The 18,405-nt window shown below is 34.5% G+C and overlaps 1 pseudogene; it reads right to left on the bottom strand.

Moving 5' to 3' along the window:
- LOC149561085 (DNA mismatch repair protein MSH2-like) overlaps nucleotides 1-17,970 on the bottom strand; it is a 111,427-nt pseudogene extending 93,457 nt beyond the window's left edge.
- Nucleotides 17,971-18,405: the final 435 nt, after the last annotated feature.

Below are 18,405 nucleotides of genomic sequence, written 5' to 3'. Positions count from 1 at the left end.
GTATGTTCAACTTCTCTCACTTCTGCTGAATATTGTTGCATTAGGCTTCTAAGGTGGGATCAATCTCATGAATTGCAGCTTTATTCTAGGTAAACATGTTAACAAGGCACTTGTACATGCAAGTTTAAGAATCCCCAAATCTGATGCCAATGGAAAGTTGCACACAAATCCTAATTAATTGAAACTTGATCCAAACACATTGCTGACCAAAACCTCCTTATCCCATTTCCTTCCCTTGCCTTGAACTTTTCATTACCAGTCCAATCTTTTGTCTCAATAATAACTTTCAAGGACTTCCACAACTTAATAATTTTCTTCAAAAAATCAAGTAGGAAACATACCAAATCTTAATTGGATTGAGGAATTCTTTCATCGAAAAGGATTGAAGCAATTTCAAGGAGCTATGATGGTTATACACAAGCATGCACACCTCCTTTGGCTCTTCGACTACCTTCTTGAACCATTGAATTTCACAAATCTCCTTGATCTCATGACATACACCTGATAAAGGGTACACTAGATGTGCATGTAGTTGGACACAACAAATTTACTTGGTTTCTCAATGAATATATGTTGCATTTGTAAGTACTTGAACTTCATTAGAAGAAAATTATCCTCAATTTTCTCTCTAATTTTTTTTTATTAGAACCTTGCATCCTTACATTTTCTTAAGCTGGTGATCACCCTAATGAAATAAGATCCATTCTACATGAAATCATACTATTTTTTTTATTGGCTTAATAGAAAATATTGCTTAGAAATATATTACAAAGGAAGTGACCCAGGATTAAAAAACTTGAATGAGAGTAGATGTAATAAATGAGAAAACTAAACAAGGAGAGGAACACAAAATAACATGATCAGCACAACTAAAAAAAAATGATTATTCCCACAAGAACTTAAAGTAAGAAAAACATTCACTAAAGATTCTAGAGATTGGGCAAGAGAAAAGAGAATTATAAGGTCTAGTTACTTTTAGAAGGAAGGATCATGCAAGTATTATAAAGAACTAAATCACTCCAAACACCACTAAATCAAAGTAGGAAACAAGAAACTTCTAGATTTCTTTATAGAAAAAAAGAGTAGAATCACCGAGATGCAACTATAGTTTAAGGCTAAAGCTACAATAATCCTTAATTGCTCACATAAATATACTATCAACTTTGGCAATTCTTAGTGTCTGGGCCCTATAGTGCTAGATCAAACAATATCCAGACCAAAACAAAATCATAGAATTTTAAAATATCTAGTTTAATTTGACTCAGTTCACTTTTAAAATAAAACATATAAATTGAAAACATACTAAGTAGGGTGATGTAAAGGAAAATAAATGATCTGTAGTGCCATAGTTGAAATAAAACACCATACTTGCCTAATGAAAGTTGATTTACCTCCCATGTTTGGTCCAGTGATGATTTGGAACCAAGTTTTACCCCTCACCTAGAAAACAACCATATGATTAACATTATTACAAAGGTAAAAATATTATTGTAATGTAATGAAGGAAAGTAAAGGTGAAAAAGTAGGCATTCATCTGAATCCTATTTACACAACTCACAAGACAACAATCATTTGGTATGAAATTTACACCATCTTGAGCTTCAACAAAAGGATGCCTGCTCCCCTTAAGTATAATGTCCCCTTCCTCCTAATAACTCAAAGACATGGAAAACATATATTTTATTTAACAAGGCACAACCAACGTAATTTTAGAGACAATTCAAATATTAAAAATAAAATTGAAAACATATTCTTTGGAAAAGAATTTATCAGTGAAGTGATATCTGGCCTCACATATGGTTCAAATAGCTCACATAAAGATTAGAAAAATTAAGCAAAACATTCAGTTCAAAAAGTATATTGGCAATCACTTCAAAAACCTACATGCAACATAATAGATTAATCATATGAAGCTAGAATTCTGAATTAATATTGATGAAGAAATCTCTAGAACACTTCAGATTAATCATAACAGGAAGTGATAAGTAACATTAATAATATTGCTGATATATAAAGAACATATTACAAGTATTATTAATTTAGCACTTCAAGATTCAAAAAACCAAACTATCAACTTCAAAATCAATTTTCTTTACACCTGATATGATACAATGGGCTCTCAAGCTCTACTTAAGAGTAGAGCATCTCCATTAATATACACAATATGAAAAATGGTCTAAACTATTGGAATTTACAAGTGGGAAGATTTACTTCTGAGAGGGAGGTGAATCAGAAGTAACTAATTTTAACATTTTAAAAACCTTTTAACTAAAAACATTCACATGTATCTGGTTCATCTAATAAACACGAAAGTAAACAAATGCATGAGCGCAAATAAGACAAGAATTTGGTAACCCAGAAACCCTCCAAAATGAGAAGGTAAAACTGGGGTGGGGATCACACCCACAAAGTATCACTGCAGCAATATGTAACTTGTTGGCACTCAAAATTGCATTCCCATTTTGAGCGTCTATTTTCAATTTTGAGTCAAATCAAGCCCCATAAATACCTTTGTACCCGACTATACTTTCGAGCCCCAAGAGGTCTTTAATGTTTCTACCACCTTGCATTCAGTGTGTCTACTTGTTCCATGAAGTTAAATCATCATTTTGAGCCATTTTGTGAAGTTCGATTTTGAGCTAGTGTCAAAATTTGCATTTTTGCCAAAGTGTCAAATAGTGATAGGAGGCCCAGTTTGTCTTTGAATATCTTTTACCCAGCAATGTGTTATGACCCACCAATTTGGGGATGTGTAGTATTCATATCAAAGAACACGTGTTCCAATTTTTAGCCCATTTTGAATGGGTTTGAATAGGTTGCAAACCCCTCAAAGTTGGTCATTTACTGTTTCATGTTTTTGTATAATTGTGCAAATTTCTGGGAAGCCCTATTTGACGTGTTATAAATTTTGACTAGTTGACCAAAATGCTAAAATTACTTTTGTGTTTTATTGTAGACGTTAGAGAATTGTTATGATTCAAGTTTTTAGATCGTGATGAATCCGTTTGATCATTTTTCAAACGCAATTCCAAATGCAATTTATATCTTTTTACTGGTGTCGGCATTTGCAGATTTTTCAGAAGCCCTGTTTGTGATGTCATAACTCCTAATTTGTGATAGATGAGATCAAATGGTTTGTTCCCATGAATTCTACTCCAAAAATACTACAAGTGTGTCAGTTTGCAAGTCTTGACGAATCCATCTACGCACATTTTCGGGGCCTTTCCATTTGTAAAAAACTCTATTTTTACTATTGATCACTGTCCTGCAAATTGAAGTAGCCAACTTTAGACCCTTTCCAAATGCGCCCCATGATTTTTCATGAGCCCAAATCATAGATTCATACTCTCCTCATGACAGTGAACTAATACCCTAGTTTTTGTCTTCTCAAGTGTCAATTTACCTAGTTTTCAAAGCCAATTCCAAATGCAATTTGTTGTTTTCTGACATGTTTTCATGTAGGTAATTCTAAGAGGGTAACTTTGACTATCAATATCTTTTGACCCTGAATTCATCATAAGACGAGATCTAACAGGGTGAAAGTATGCAGAACAAAGAGTCAGTGTGCCAGATTTTAGAGCCTGGTCAGAGGTTTGGATTAGTTTTTAAGGCCAGTCAATGGACCTCTTGACATGAAATTCACAATTTGCAGATCTATGGTAAAATGAGTTTTAAATGAGGGTTCAGTGCTCGAACTTGATTCTAATCAGTTTGAGATGATCAATAGATCAATTTGTCGGTTCAGTTGTCTGGAAACAATTTTTTTTTTTAGCCGGACCCACTTTGGGGTCTGACTGATTTCTCCAGATTGATAAAATGTGAAGGATATTGCTTCAAATGGAGACTTATATTTAATAAGAACTAGACAGTTGACTATAATAGAGATATCCTCCTTTGAAGTCATTGAGGGTCGATCAAATCTCATGAAATTCATTTGCTCATATACATGTAGTTGAAAGCTATGTGTGTTCTGGAGCCAATGTTATGCCAAAAAAGAGAAGATAATTCTTTTGAGATTCTGGCATTGTTTTTTCAAGAAAACAAGGATGTAGTAGTTGCTTGTTTAGAATCTCCATAGGCATCTTTAAGAGAAAAGCCAAATGGTTCTCCTAGACCTATTGCTATTGAGATGCCAGATTTAATAGACACTAGTGAAACTGAACTGCTTGCAACTAAAGATCTTTCATAATTAAAACTTAATGAAACTACATCATCATCTATGGTAGATGTATTGGGTGAGAGTATTCAATTTTTTATAGAGAAAACCAATACTTTATATAAAGAAAAACAAAAGCTACCAGTAGATACAAAGAGGAACCCACGCAACTTATAAAGGAGAATCAATGGCCTGAAAATGTAAGTAAGTCAACGTGACCAGAGCCAGCTAGAAGAAAGTGTAGTTGGAAGCACCATTTTGAAGGAAAACCATGCCAGGTAAGAGATTTAGAGATTCACATTTTAGCAGACATGTACAAAAGGGGAACTATAGTTTTGTGTAGAATTCTCCACACATAAAACAAGCTCAATGAAGCACACAGAGGTAGTAGACTCGACAAACTTCAAAGAAGTGGGACACCATGTTATATGCTAGCTCTGATGACAAATTGAGATGATGTTGTAATGTTGACAATGCCATGATTTACTTCAAATCATTTTTCAATGGGATTGATTCAAGTAGCAGTAGGATAGTTAATGCTTTGAAGAGGAGGCTTCATTCAAATTACAAATAGTTTGACATGGCAAAACGTTGAACAAACCACCCAATGGAAAGAAGGAAGCTCATAGCATAGATGGTCACCCACAACATGTAGAAATAGGGGAGCAGCCTGAGCAATAGAGAAGACACACCAACCCATGAGTGAAGGGGAAAACCTTAGCCTGCATTGAGGAGAGCCCACCACACTTTTAAAAGGGAATCACCACACATGTCAGTTGCAGAGCAGATCTGGGAATTCCTTCCTCGATATCAATCTCTTTCTTTATGATTGTTTAGGTTCCTGTCTTTTGGAGAAAACTTGCACATTACTGTGATACCAGGTTTTTGGTTCCAGTCTTGATGCATTCCCAATACTAAGACACCATATTTTTTAGCATAATTCTCTCATGTGAACAGCAGTAGGAAGGAATATACAGATAGTTCAGTTCTATTAGGTTGTTTCATGTTTTTCTTATCATGCATATGACTATATAATTTCAAGGAAATAATACAAAGAGTAGCAACAAGTTGAGTTTCATCTTGAATCTTGTCTCCTATCTCAGTGAGGTTCAATGTTTTACGATCTTTGAACAAAGAGCCTAGATTGTAGTTGCAGTCCCTTAAGGCTATATTTTTTCTTATTGTTGCTTCTAACTCAAGGGGTTATGTAAATGCTTTAGTGAATCAATAGGGTTGTAGGTTTATTGAGAAGGGTATTATGTAAGAATGAGGTTTGGATTGAGCATAGATGTTTATTCATAAGGTGGATGGATGGATCAAATATTTGAATATATAAATAAGTATCAGATATCCATATGTATGCATTTGATTCATGGATTTGCCCAATGGATTAGGCACTAGTCAGTCATAGGATCATCAAAGTCTTACTGCTGCATATCTGAGGGTTTGTTGAATTCAACATTATTAATCAAACGTTCTTTTCCTGTCATGTTGAAAGATCTAAAATGTTTAACCCTCACTCAGCTTATGAGATTCGTAGATTTCCATTCAGCTACTGTAGATCTGTGTCATTTCATGAGTCATTAGGAGAAATAAGGGTAAAATTTGCTTAATAGATTCAGCGATATATTTTTGCACTAGTACGGTATCATTTGAATTTGAGGTCTACCCACCTAGGTTTGGCCAAGCTTGAAGTAGAAGAAGGGTCAAGCCTTATAGTTGGCCTTGTGTCTGAAATGATATATTGAGAATGGGAGTTAGCTGCCCCTAGATATGTCATATTCTAATGGGGATAATTGAAAACCCTCCAGCGTTTTCAAACACCAACATAACTATTTAAGGTTAAAAAGTGTGACCACTTCCAATTGTCTACCCTATGAAAGGCCTATCTTGTCAAATAATTTACACCCTATTAAAAGTGACCTAGTTAAAAGATTTACAAAACATTCACTTGGAATTTTACCTTGTTAAATGATTTACTATCATGTTAAGGATCTACAATGTGGCTATTAAACCAATATGGCTGCTAGACCAACCTATTAACATAGGATTTCCATTCTTACAATACAATGGTTAGAAAGTATAGTAGAATGTCTTGACCTGATGACTTGCAATATTGAACTACTGATTCTAGATCCTTGTTCTACTCTATCTACTCTAATCCTTGCTTGATCTGATTTGCCTCTTCTCGAAATCCTGATACTTTGTTCTTGATCAACTAAATTCTACAATGTTTTTCTACTCTATCTAAGTCTTTAAACACCCTTTTGTTTTTCGATATAATTCACCCATACACTTCTTTCTTACACAAACAATGGGGTTTTTTCCTCCTCTTAAAGACTTTGAAGCCTTAGGGTTAGGTATGAATTTACGATCAATATTTACTCATCATTTCTTGCTCAATTCTTGCACTTTTACTATTGGTTGTATGCCTTCTCTCCATTTTTCTTATTGGTTGCATGCTGATTACATAGGTAATGAAAAAGATTTGATCTTATCTTCAAGATCCTTCAAGATTCATCCTATGTTAGCTCCAAAAATGGTTTACATATGAGGTTGTGAAGATACAAACTCATATGCTGATTCTGTGTTACTTGGCACTTACTAGTTGCTGATGCTCGACACATATAGGAATTCTATTTCACATGGCTCCTATAGTAATTTTTGTTTGCTTGACATCTATACTTTTCTTGGCACTTGAAGTTCACTTGACACCTATTGGAATCTCTAGTTTACACACACTGTAGCTTGGCATATGTATTATACTCACCATTATCTTGAGAATTTGATTAAGTGTGTTGACACTCAAATGTGAAATCCAATCTAAGATCAACAATCTCCCCCTTTGACATGAGTGGAAAAAAAACTTAACTAAGCATTATGAATCTAAGAATTATGAGTATACTTCACATTCTTGTTTGGCATATGTACAAAACTTCAAAAACTTATTCAAAATTTTGTATACCTCAAAAATTTGTAACTCCCCCTGAGCTGATATGCCAATTCTATAACCGATATTCCATTTCTACAACCAAAGACTCTTGTGCTGAATTTGTCTCATGCTGATGTGTCTGATACTCTTTGTCTTGTATGTACTCTATATCTGTTTGTACCCTATTTCTGCTCCCCTGCTTACATCTTCTTGCAATTTTTGCATCCCTTTGGCTTTATTCCCTTATTGTGTTACACGAATATCTCCTTATTACTTCCACAAAATTTGAATATCTCCCCCTTTGGATATTCTTTATTACTTCCATCAAAGAATGTAGTCTCTCCCATTCTTATTATCATCTCCCTCAAAAAAATTTATCTCCCCCTTTTTGACACTTATGTCAAAGGGTCTTAAGGATCAATAGAATATTTAGCCAAAAATGTTTTATTTACCTCCATGATCATATTTATAGAAGCATCCCAATTGTCTAAGGCAATTTCCAGTGATTTGTGTTGGATGGTTGTCTCTACTGCAAGATGTACTAGGCCTTCTAAAGTAGACAGATTTGGGTCTTTATTCAAAACAATTTTCTACATAGGCCTATTCCTTATGCAAGACTTCTAGATGTGGAGTAATAGAAGATTGAATTTGTATTAATTTGGCCTTAATATTGGCCTCTTCTACTATCAATGCAACTAACTCCTTTTGGGCGTGAAGCGTAGTTGCAAAATGCTTCTCACTTTGAGCTAGATCTTTGGGTAGCTGTGTGCTAGATATCTTTAGATTTAGTTCCAAGCTCAATATCCTTTGGCTAGTTTCATGTGTGAAATATGATGAATCACACAACTTGGAGTACAATAAAAATATATTCCTAAGTATTGTTTTAACTTTCTCAATTTTCTTAGCCAATTCTACTTGTGAAAGTGCTATTTCACTAGATATTTTCTCATTAACTTTCATTTGAAATTTCTTTTCAAACCACTCTAATAACTTAACATTTGTATCAAGGTCTTTGTTTTGTACCTAGTCCACTATATTGGATAATTTCTCAATGATGGGCATTTTTTCATCAGGTATTGGCAAGCTAAATGAATCAAGAAATATATCTTTGATTTCTCCTAGTGCTTGCTTTTGTCTATACTCATTTCTGAGTATCTCCTATTTCTTCCTTCTCTCTAGTGCCTCTTGTACTTCATTAATCTGAGCTAGGTTCATTGTCTTGGAGTCATAACTTGGTATGAAAATTTCTACATCAACTATAGGGTCTCCATAGTGAAGTACCATTACTACCTTGGTGGAGCTCAAGCCTGTGCTGAAATTTGTAGTGGTACTGCATTAGTGCTTGGCTACTTGGTAGGAGTCCCTGTAATAGGCAAGTTTACCAATGTCTATATTGCCTCTTGCTCTTTTTCTTTGGGGTTTATCTCCTCTTCCTTCTATTCTTCTCTACTACATTGATCAATGATAATGATTTGAGGAGGTACACCTTGGTTTTGTGTGTAGGAACATCTTGTCCTATTTGTTCCTTTACTAACTCCTCAATAGTTGTTGTTGCTATGACTATGTGATCAACCCTAGCGGTTGTATCCTATGCTTCTTGCTCTTTTGGTTGATCTACTATAGCTATCGGAGGTTGTGAAGGTGGTTCTTGTGTGTTCACCTTCTCCCTTGCAATTTCTACTATAGCCTTTTGCAATTCTTCCACACTCACCAAAATAGGATTTGTGCATAGTTGTGATTGCAATGCATTTTGGTGAAGGATCTTTTTGAGATCCTCTGTAGTCAATGGATTGATGTACGAACCTAAGGTGTTAGGAACATCCTTAATAATTACCATTTCTATAGGTGTTGTATGTGGAGGACTTGGTGGTGGCATTTGACTGTCTTGGAGATTGTGTTCTTCCTACTGCTCTTTAGTTGTTGCCTCTTCACCTTGTTGTGTCTTCTCCACTATTTCCTCTTCTTTCTCTCCTTGTTCCTTTTTTTCATTCTCCTCTTCTTCCTCATAATTTATTCCTTCAAAGGGGTCTTCCTTCCCTTCCTTTACTATAGTCAATTCATAAATTAATTTCCACATTTGTGTGTATTTCTGTACAACATCCTCAATTTGATTTTGCAAAATACAAAAGGCTCTATATTTGGGTGCAAATTTTCTCCCATGTTTCTTACTAGCCTTAGTTATTTGACCTTTAGTAAGGTTTGGCATCACACGAGCTAATGTTGACTCCCTTATATCCTTTTCCATATTAAGGTAGTAATGCCATTTATTTTCAACTAATGAGCTTAGCTCTTTAGGCATTGAATTGTCTAGTTCAAGTGGGGTGGTCTTGAACTTAGCCAACATAGTGTAGATGGACTCTTCCACTATGTTTTGTTCTTCCCTTGAAAATTTATTAAAATCAATGGTCTTTAAACTAGTTAAATCAGCATTATCTCTAATGTTATTACAAACATTTTCCAATGTAGATTTGGTAGAACATCTTACCTATCTATATTGTTCATTATCAGACTCTATCATTTCGTCATCTAACTCTGGAGGTGCAATATATTTTCTTCTCTTCTTTTGTTATGTAGGCCCTCTTTGCTCTATTTCCTTTTTTTTCCCTTGTTCTTTTGCCACTTGGGTAGTTTCCCTGGTGTTTTCCCTTGTAATTGGCTTGGCTAGGCTTGACTTTGTTGCTTTTTTCTTTCGCTTGGGCTATGCAGCTAGTTGTTTTTGTGTCTTTCTCTTCTTTGTGTTAGCTTTGGGTGCTTCTTGCTTGACACTTTCCTCTTCTTTTGCATCCTCCCCCATGCCTTAGGTTAATGCAAGTGTTTCTTGTCCTTGTTCCTCTTCATCATCTTCTCCTTCTTCACCTTCTTCTTCTTCTTCTGTCCTGCCCTCACCAAACTTGGCCTTAAGTTTCTTCACAAGTTTATGCTTCTTCTTCAGTGTAGAGGAAGTTTTTAACTCCATATCCAATTTTTACCTGACCACATCATATGTTCCAAAATGTGGTGCACTCTTGTCCACTTCCTTAGCTAGTAGTTTAGTTATAGCTGCTGATGACTCATCTATATTTATTTCATACCTAGAGGTCTTAGCCATCTAACTCTTGGTATGGTAGCTTGTATATAGGTGTAGTTAATGTCTACAAGAGAGCATACATCATTTACATGCTTTTCTACTAAGGAAACTAGTATTCTTAGCCTTTGCTTCATTTTCTTCTTGAAGTCTTCAAAATAGATAGTCATAAGGGTTTCAAAATTAGCTCCCATTTGTTCAATATATTCATTGACTTGAGCTATGATAGACCTATTTTCTTTCTGGACTACTTTTCTAAAAGAAGGAAAATCATTCTACACATAAAAGAAAATGCAAATCAAAATAGTACAAAACTTGGATTGGGCTCCCTTGGTACTCCTTATTGCTACTAAATTCTCATTAATTTGTTGTAGTTGCAATTCTGCAAGATCATAAGTATGATCCTTTTTCACCAATCTATAACCCAAATCCACTGTAATGCAAGGCACATTGTTAAGTCTGCTAGATTGGTAGAATTTATGTGCAATGACTTTAATAGAAAAATCAAAAAGAGGGTCTTGAATGGTATTAATTGTCATTCCTCTCTTGTTCTATTTGGCACCAGTATTTTTCTCAATTGCCTCCTTAGAATCACTCCTAAGGGTCTTTGGCTGATCTGGGGTTGGGTACCCTATCACTCTATGTACAACCCTTTTGGTGATTTTCATTGGATCATCCTCTAGCCATAAGCTCCCATCATGTATTTTGCTAAGCACTAGCCTAATCCATTTAGACTTGAAAATTGTATGGAATTCTAGGGCTCGTGTCAAACCCTTCTTTTCAACAATTTGGACTCTTCCTTCAGAATTCCATTATCACACAATTTCTCATAAGCTTCCCTCATCTCCATGTCACCTATGGCTCCAATCTTGCAATTGTAACATCTCCTAACATCTTGGACCATAACTACCTTAGGAGGTATGACAGATAGGGCTCTAGCTGGGTCATTATTATATGCTACCTTTAGAATTGGGTAGAAATTAGGTTGTTTCACTTCATTGGACACTAACTAGACCTTGAATGGTTCCTTCTCTTGATTTTGCATAGAACTAGAAGTCATTTGTGCAATCTAGGGTTTGAACACAAAGACAATATGAAACTGTGCAACTCGACACAAACATAAGTACCTTGAAATTGATGAAATCATGCTAAATTGCTATTGAAATCTACCTAAACACTGGATTTTTTACTATAAAGTCACTCTGCACTTTGTCATCTTTGCTCTTAATTTTTTATGAGTAAAAATGATTGAAAATGCAATAATATACTCTATTTTTATCACATTTAATGCTTAGTGTGTTTACAATTGTCCACTCAACTTCTTAAGGATTTATGCATTACTCAGCTTCCATTGGCTTTTCATCACTCGACATTCACAGGAGTAACCTTCACTCGACTTCCACTGAATTTTCCACTTTACTCAGCTTCCTCTATCAACTTGGTATGCACTAGGATTCTACTCGACATCTGAGGGAAACTCGACAATACTTGTGAAATCTTGAAATTTTAACTTTGCATCTTTAATCATGCTGATTTCTTCCTTTCAATACTTTCTTATTTAGGAACTAATGTATGATAAAGCTTTTCAAATCAATTCCACATGCCCTCTTTTTGCTTAATTTGATGAAATGTGACCACTTAACCTCTTTCTTCTTCCATGTCTTATTCATTTCTCCTTTGATGTATTCAACATCTAGCTTCTCTTTACCTTTGTTGTTCTTTTAGTTGAGTGCCTTTGACCTTATAGGAAAATTCCTGCTGATATGACCAGTCTTCAAGCAACTAAAACATATGGTTTGACTCAACCATCTGCTGTAGTTTCCTCTGAAATGTGTTCTTATGTAATTTTTAGGAATTTGTCGATATTCCTAATAGTAATGATAGTTGTACCTAGTGTTGTAGTCCCAATTGTAGTGATGTCCATGGTTATTTCCCCTTGTTGGCTGATTCGGTGTCCACATAGGCTTTTCTCTACACTCAAAAGCTCTATGTCCATACTTCTTGCAATTATAGAAATGACATTCAAATCTTGGCATTCTAATAGTCCTAGTCCTATAGTCATGTGCTTGATGTCCTTGCTTTTTGCAATTATGATAGTGACTCACATTCTTAGGTTTGTCATGCTGATGGGCATTCTTGCTCCTTCATACATTAGAGGTATGTCCCTTTTTACCATAGAAATGACAAGTAGGTTTAGTGTTCTTACCTTTTTTACTCCTTTCTTCTATAGTCTTGGATGATTCTCCTTCTTCAGTGCTGGTGTATCCAATTTCTGAGGTATCATTGCTAGCCCTTGGTGATTTTAGCATCTACTCAAAGTACTTGATTTCCCCATTAGCTTTGTTGAAGCTCTTTGCAATTGCCTTCTCTCTTTTTAGGTCATTTTGTAGTTGTTCATTTTTCATCTTTAGTGTAGAGATCTCAATATCCTTGACATTCAGTTCATGGATTCATCATCTGACTTAGGGTGTCTAGCTGCATGTTTGAAATTCTTGCAAGTTCAATTGACTTCTCTTCTAGTCTATTGGCAAAATTTCTCTTGTCTTCTTCTAGCATAACCTTATCTTCAATGTCTATTTTCTTCTATTCAGTCACTTCACAAAGCATAATGGCTTGTGATTCTTCTTCAATCTTGAGTGTTCTAATTTCTTTTGCTTGGGCTCTATTCTTCTCCATTAGGTCTGCTATTGCTACATCAAACTCTTTGGAATCTCCATTTGAAAACAATTTTGAGGTTTCAATCTCCTTGTATTGTGTATCATTCTCAGCTATGGCAATGTCTCTCCTTCTCTTTAAGGATTTTCTTAGTTCCTCCCTAGCTTCTTTCGAAGTATGTAAAGCAAGTTGTATATCAATTGCCTAATTCTCTACGATCTTCCCAAGTTTGTAGACTTCCATTTTAGATCTTTTATCCAAGTTGTAAGGCTCCTTCTTGTGAGAACTTGGCTCTAATACCAATTTTTGGAATTTACAAGTGGGAAGATTTACTTCTGAGAGGGGGGGTGAATTAGAAGTAACTAATTTAAACCTTTTCAAAACCTTTTAACTAAAAATATTCACATGCATCTAATTCATCTTATAAACATGAAAGTAAAGACATACATGAACACAGAAAACACAAGAATTTGGTAACCTAGAAAACCTCCAAAATGAGAAGGTAAAATTGGGGTGGAGATGACACCCACAAAGTATCACTACAGCAATAAGTAACTATTTAAGGTTACAAAGTTAAACTACTTCCAATGGTCTGCCCTATGAAAGGTCTATCTTGTTAAAGACTTTACACCCTGTAAAAATTAACATGGTTAAAGGATTTACAAAACATTCACTTGGAATGTTACCTTGTTAAAGGATTTACAATCCTTTTAAGGATCTACAATGTGGCTATTAAACCAATATGGCTGCTAGACCAACCTATTAACATAGGATTTCCATTCTTACAATACAATGGTTACAAAGTATAGTAGAATGTCTTGACCTGATGACTTGCGATCTTGAATTGTTGATTCTAGATCCTTATTTTCCTTTTTCTACTCTGATCCTTGCTTGGTCTTATTTATCTCTTCTTGAAATTATGACACTCTATTCTTAATCAACTTAATTCTGCAATGTTGTTCTACTATGTCTACGTCTTTAAACACCCTTCTGTAGTTCACTATAATTCACCCATACCCTTCTCTCTTACATGCACAATGGGGTTCTTTCCTCCTTTTAAATACTTAAAAGTGTTAGGGTTAGGTATGAATCTATGATCTATATTTACTCTTCATTTCTTGCTCTATTCATGCACTTTTCCTATTGGTTGCATGCCTTTTCCATTTTTCTTATTGGGTGCATGTTGATTACATAGGTAATGCAAAAGATTAAATCTTATCTTCAAGATCCTTCAAGATTCATCCTATGTTGGCTCCAAAAATGGTTTACATATGAGTTTGTGAAGGTACTAACTCATATGCTAATTCTATGTTACTCGACACTTACTAGTTGTTGATGCTCAACACATATAGGAATTCTATTTCACTCGGCTCCTATAGTAATTCTATTTTTCTTGGCATCTATACTTTTATCGACACCTAAAGTGACTTGGCATCACTTATCATTCAGCACTTGAACTTCACTTAGCACCTGAAGTTCACTCACACCTATTGGATTCTCTGGCTCGGCATACATTGTAGCTCAACATATGTATTATACTTGACATCATCTTGAGAATTTGGTTAAGTGTGTTGACACTAAAATGTCAAAACCAATCTAAGACCAACATAAACAAACTAGAAGGAGTAGTGGAAAACCAAAATGGAGGATGACAATTGGAAATGGGACATGAAATTTGGAAATGTGGCTAGAACTTAAGGTCATGCTACCATCTTATACTAAGTCATCCTTAAAAGTGAGCTTAGATTTTTTGAGACACATTTCTCTATAACAAAATATAGTCTACATGTACGCTTATGGACTTAGTACAAATAAAATTACCCCATTTCCAATGATGAATGTTATCACAAATGGTCCTTTAGTTAGATGTCATAAAGGGGTAAAGGAGCTATCTTAAACCAAACAAAAATGTAACCTTGCTTTCAGGTCATTTCTGGAAAAAATATTACCATGAGGAATCCTCAGCTTTCCATTACTTATACAATCTTGAAAAATTCCTAAAGAAATATAAAGCATAGAGTTAACTACTTAAGTGTTAACATAGATTGTCATTGTATGCTATCAAAGGCCTATGAGTTCAAGAACCAATTCATTCAAAACTTGTCTTACAACATTACTTGATATCCATACATAATCATCCAACTGGCATTAAGAAAATTTCAAATCAACCATCACCTACAAAAAATTTAGTTTTCCTACAATAATACATTCTTTTTGGAAGGTTCAATTAGCATGCAAAAGAAATAGCTTAATCTAGCCATTATTATTTGAAGTAATCATACAAGCTTTGAGGACTTTAAATAAAAATAGTCAAGACTCAATAACAAGTTAGGGCATATGAGTGAAAGCCATAAATATATTAAAAAGGAACACACAATATCAGAAAAATTTTTATTAAGACTATGTATAGAATTATTTCTCACAAAGATTAAATAGTAAATATGGTAAAAATAGACTTAGAAAAACTTACCTTAGTAAATTTTGTTGTTGTCTATACCACATGAGTAGGAAGTTGCCTTTGACTACTCAAATATTCATCTAATAACTTAATATATTGCTCCCCAAGTCACTTAAGTTTTGCATTTGTGAATTTGACTCCATCCTTCTATGTCTCTAAGACTATATACTATGGATTCAAATTCTTCTATAATTTTGGTTCTTCTTCCCTTGTAATCCTAAATACATCTCCAAATTGTGTGCCTTTGTCTAGTTTTAAAGCCTTGTCAATAGGAAGATCCAGATCATCTGCTACTTTATGATGTACTTTTGAATTTGTTCTTCTACTTCATCTAATTCACTCTTAAGTGTTGTCAGACTAGGATACCAACTGAGATGATGTACTCTCCATTGTCAAGTTGATCAAGATCAACAATAGCCCTTCACAAGTGCTACAAACTTTGTCAAATGCTCTTCATCTATCCAAAGTTCAAAGGCATCCAAGTATCTTTCCTTGATCAATAAAGAAAAGTCCCCTTGATATCATTTGAGTGAACTTTTGATTACCGAAAGTTGTATGCTTGTATGTCACATGTAAAATAACTATAGTGAACAAAAATAATCCAAAAATAGTTTAAGTTCTTGAAAACCATAGTTCTCATCTTGTAAAATATGTGATATCTACTAGCTAGAAGCTTAGCATGATAGCTAAGAAAAATCATAGATGATGAAATACACCATTTAATTAGTAAGTGCAATTGCACAACAAAAAAATAAATTTACATATAACGTAATGATCAACTTTCATTCAAAAGAACAATGTCATTATTGTGAAAGAAACACATAAGTTCAATGCAAAAGTATCCATGTGATCATAGAAGGGAAAAAATACAAACCATGTTTATTGCAAATGCATAGTATAAAAAATCAAGTACAGTAAAACCTAAAGGTCCTTGCATGATAGAGCTTTACAATATCTTGTAGATTGGCCCTACCCTTTTCAAATTTCCATACAAGTTAGTCAATATCTACAATTCTTTTTAGATGAAGTTTTAAATCATGGCATAATGTTGCATTCTCAACAAATGACTACACCATATATAGTCTACACTTGATCTCTTCTACATCTAAGAGAGGTTTCTTAAGCTAGGTATTCAATAGTCTCTTCCCCATGCTAGCAATACATGTCATGTTCATCAATCCAAATAAACTAAAGTTCTTGTTCACATCTATTTTACTTTCAAAAACATTCAATGCTTGTAAAGCTGCAACATCTAGCCACATAAATCTACCTATGTGATAATGTTAAATGGTAAACTTTCCATAATTACTGTCATCTGCAAGCAAATCTATGTAAGAGATGAGTGCCCCCAAAGCTCCAGCAATAGACTCTGAACTTGGAACTATGTCCTTCAATGAATCAACTAAACATTTTACAAGTGACAAAGATCTTGATCAACATCCCTAGACTTGAAATCAGATTTCTTCTTTTCAGTTAAGAGAACATTATAACTTGCCAATACATCATGTAGGCATTTATTATTAGTGGACTTTCCACTGACTTGAGGTAACAAGAATTCCCTACAACTAAGAGCTATCAGAGTAGATTCCAGGTTTGAGTATTGGTTGGCATCAAGAAACTTGGCAATGCCTAAAGTTATCTTTGTCAAGTCAACAAAGGCCATACCCACAAGGTAATCATTCTCATGAATAACATATTGAAGAGTGATTATCATTGGTGTATCTTACATGTCATTGCTAGCAAAGAGAATGTCCTCAAAACTACCAAGCTTGCCAAGGGTTCCAGTTTTTGCCAACTTCCAATTTGACCCACTTCCCTAAAAAAGCTCCACAGTATGTTCAATCCTCTCTAATAACAAGTTTTTGATAATCATTTCAAACATATTCCTACTAATGCTCACACTTGAGAGAGCATCATGTTCATTACCCAACTGAAAAAGAGTAGTTGTGGTGTGGTAGTAATCTTTTGGAATGAAGAGTGCATCATCCCCATAAGTAGTATAGTAATCTTGATATCATTAAATCTTTAGTCAATTCTATGATCATGTTATCATCTATCAACTTGAATAACTTGGATTTTGTGTTATTGGTAGAGGTTTGTGACTGCTCTTCTTTCTTATCCCTTTTATCTCTGCATGCCCCCATCATTTGATAATCTATGATAGAGTGTTGAATCTTGTTTGATGCTTGGGTGAATAGATGACTTCATATCTTAAAGCATTATATCATAAACTCCATCAGCCAATGAATATTTTATATGTGACTCTTGATTTGAGTCAAAGTTAATATTTTGATACTTTTCTAGTAATCAATAATTGTCTATTGGACCCTCACCAATATTTAGTTGATATATAGTTGAACTACTACCATTGAAGACTTACTAGTTTCCTTTCCACTCATTGCCTTCCTCAAATGGGATGTTAGCATACTATACTACTACAATGTCCCCTATTGAGACTTTTACTCACTTACTCTACTATTCACAACTAGGGTTTAGATCCCACTCAGAAATAATGATATAAAACTTTCCTTACTAGGAGAATGCCAATTCCTAATGATCAACTTTCATCATTATGAATTTTAATTAAATTAAGGAATTATTGATGATTCACAATACATTTTCAAACATTCAATTCCTTGTTGCACTATTCATCACTAACCTTGAGAAAGATGGGGAATTACTTGTCTGTGGGCCTTGGAAACCATTTTTGAGTAGGATCCCTCAAAGGATCTATGGCACATATATCTAATACCTATCATAAGGCTACCTCCACAAGTATTAATTTCTTGGCTATCTAAGGGACTATAGAGAAGAGAATTTCTAATGAGGAATAGGTAGGTGATAATTGGATGAACCTCATGGTATGCTTTTGGGTTTAGTTTGAAGTGGAAATGGTAAAATTCACCCAATTGGGTTTAGCATGGGATGAAACTAATCCCCTTCCCAATTATCTACTAGTGCCAAGACCAAATAAAGGAATGGGACCCATAGTGTAGTGCATAATGCACTAACAATCACTTCTTTAGGATGCACATGGGTGGAGAATGATTGGCCATTATATGTGAACTAGTCACTATTGTCTTGTGATTCACATGTGAGCAAGTCACTATAGTCTTTGTGATGTTTGTTGGAGCTACTTA

The sequence above is a fragment of the Cupressus sempervirens genome, chromosome 4 (assembly GCF_028749045.1).
Source record: "Cupressus sempervirens isolate cs-2001-9-10 chromosome 4, ASM2874904v1, whole genome shotgun sequence".
Taxonomy (NCBI): Eukaryota; Viridiplantae; Streptophyta; class Pinopsida; order Cupressales; family Cupressaceae; genus Cupressus; species Cupressus sempervirens.
This window is presented reverse-complemented; position numbering and strand designations above follow the sequence as displayed.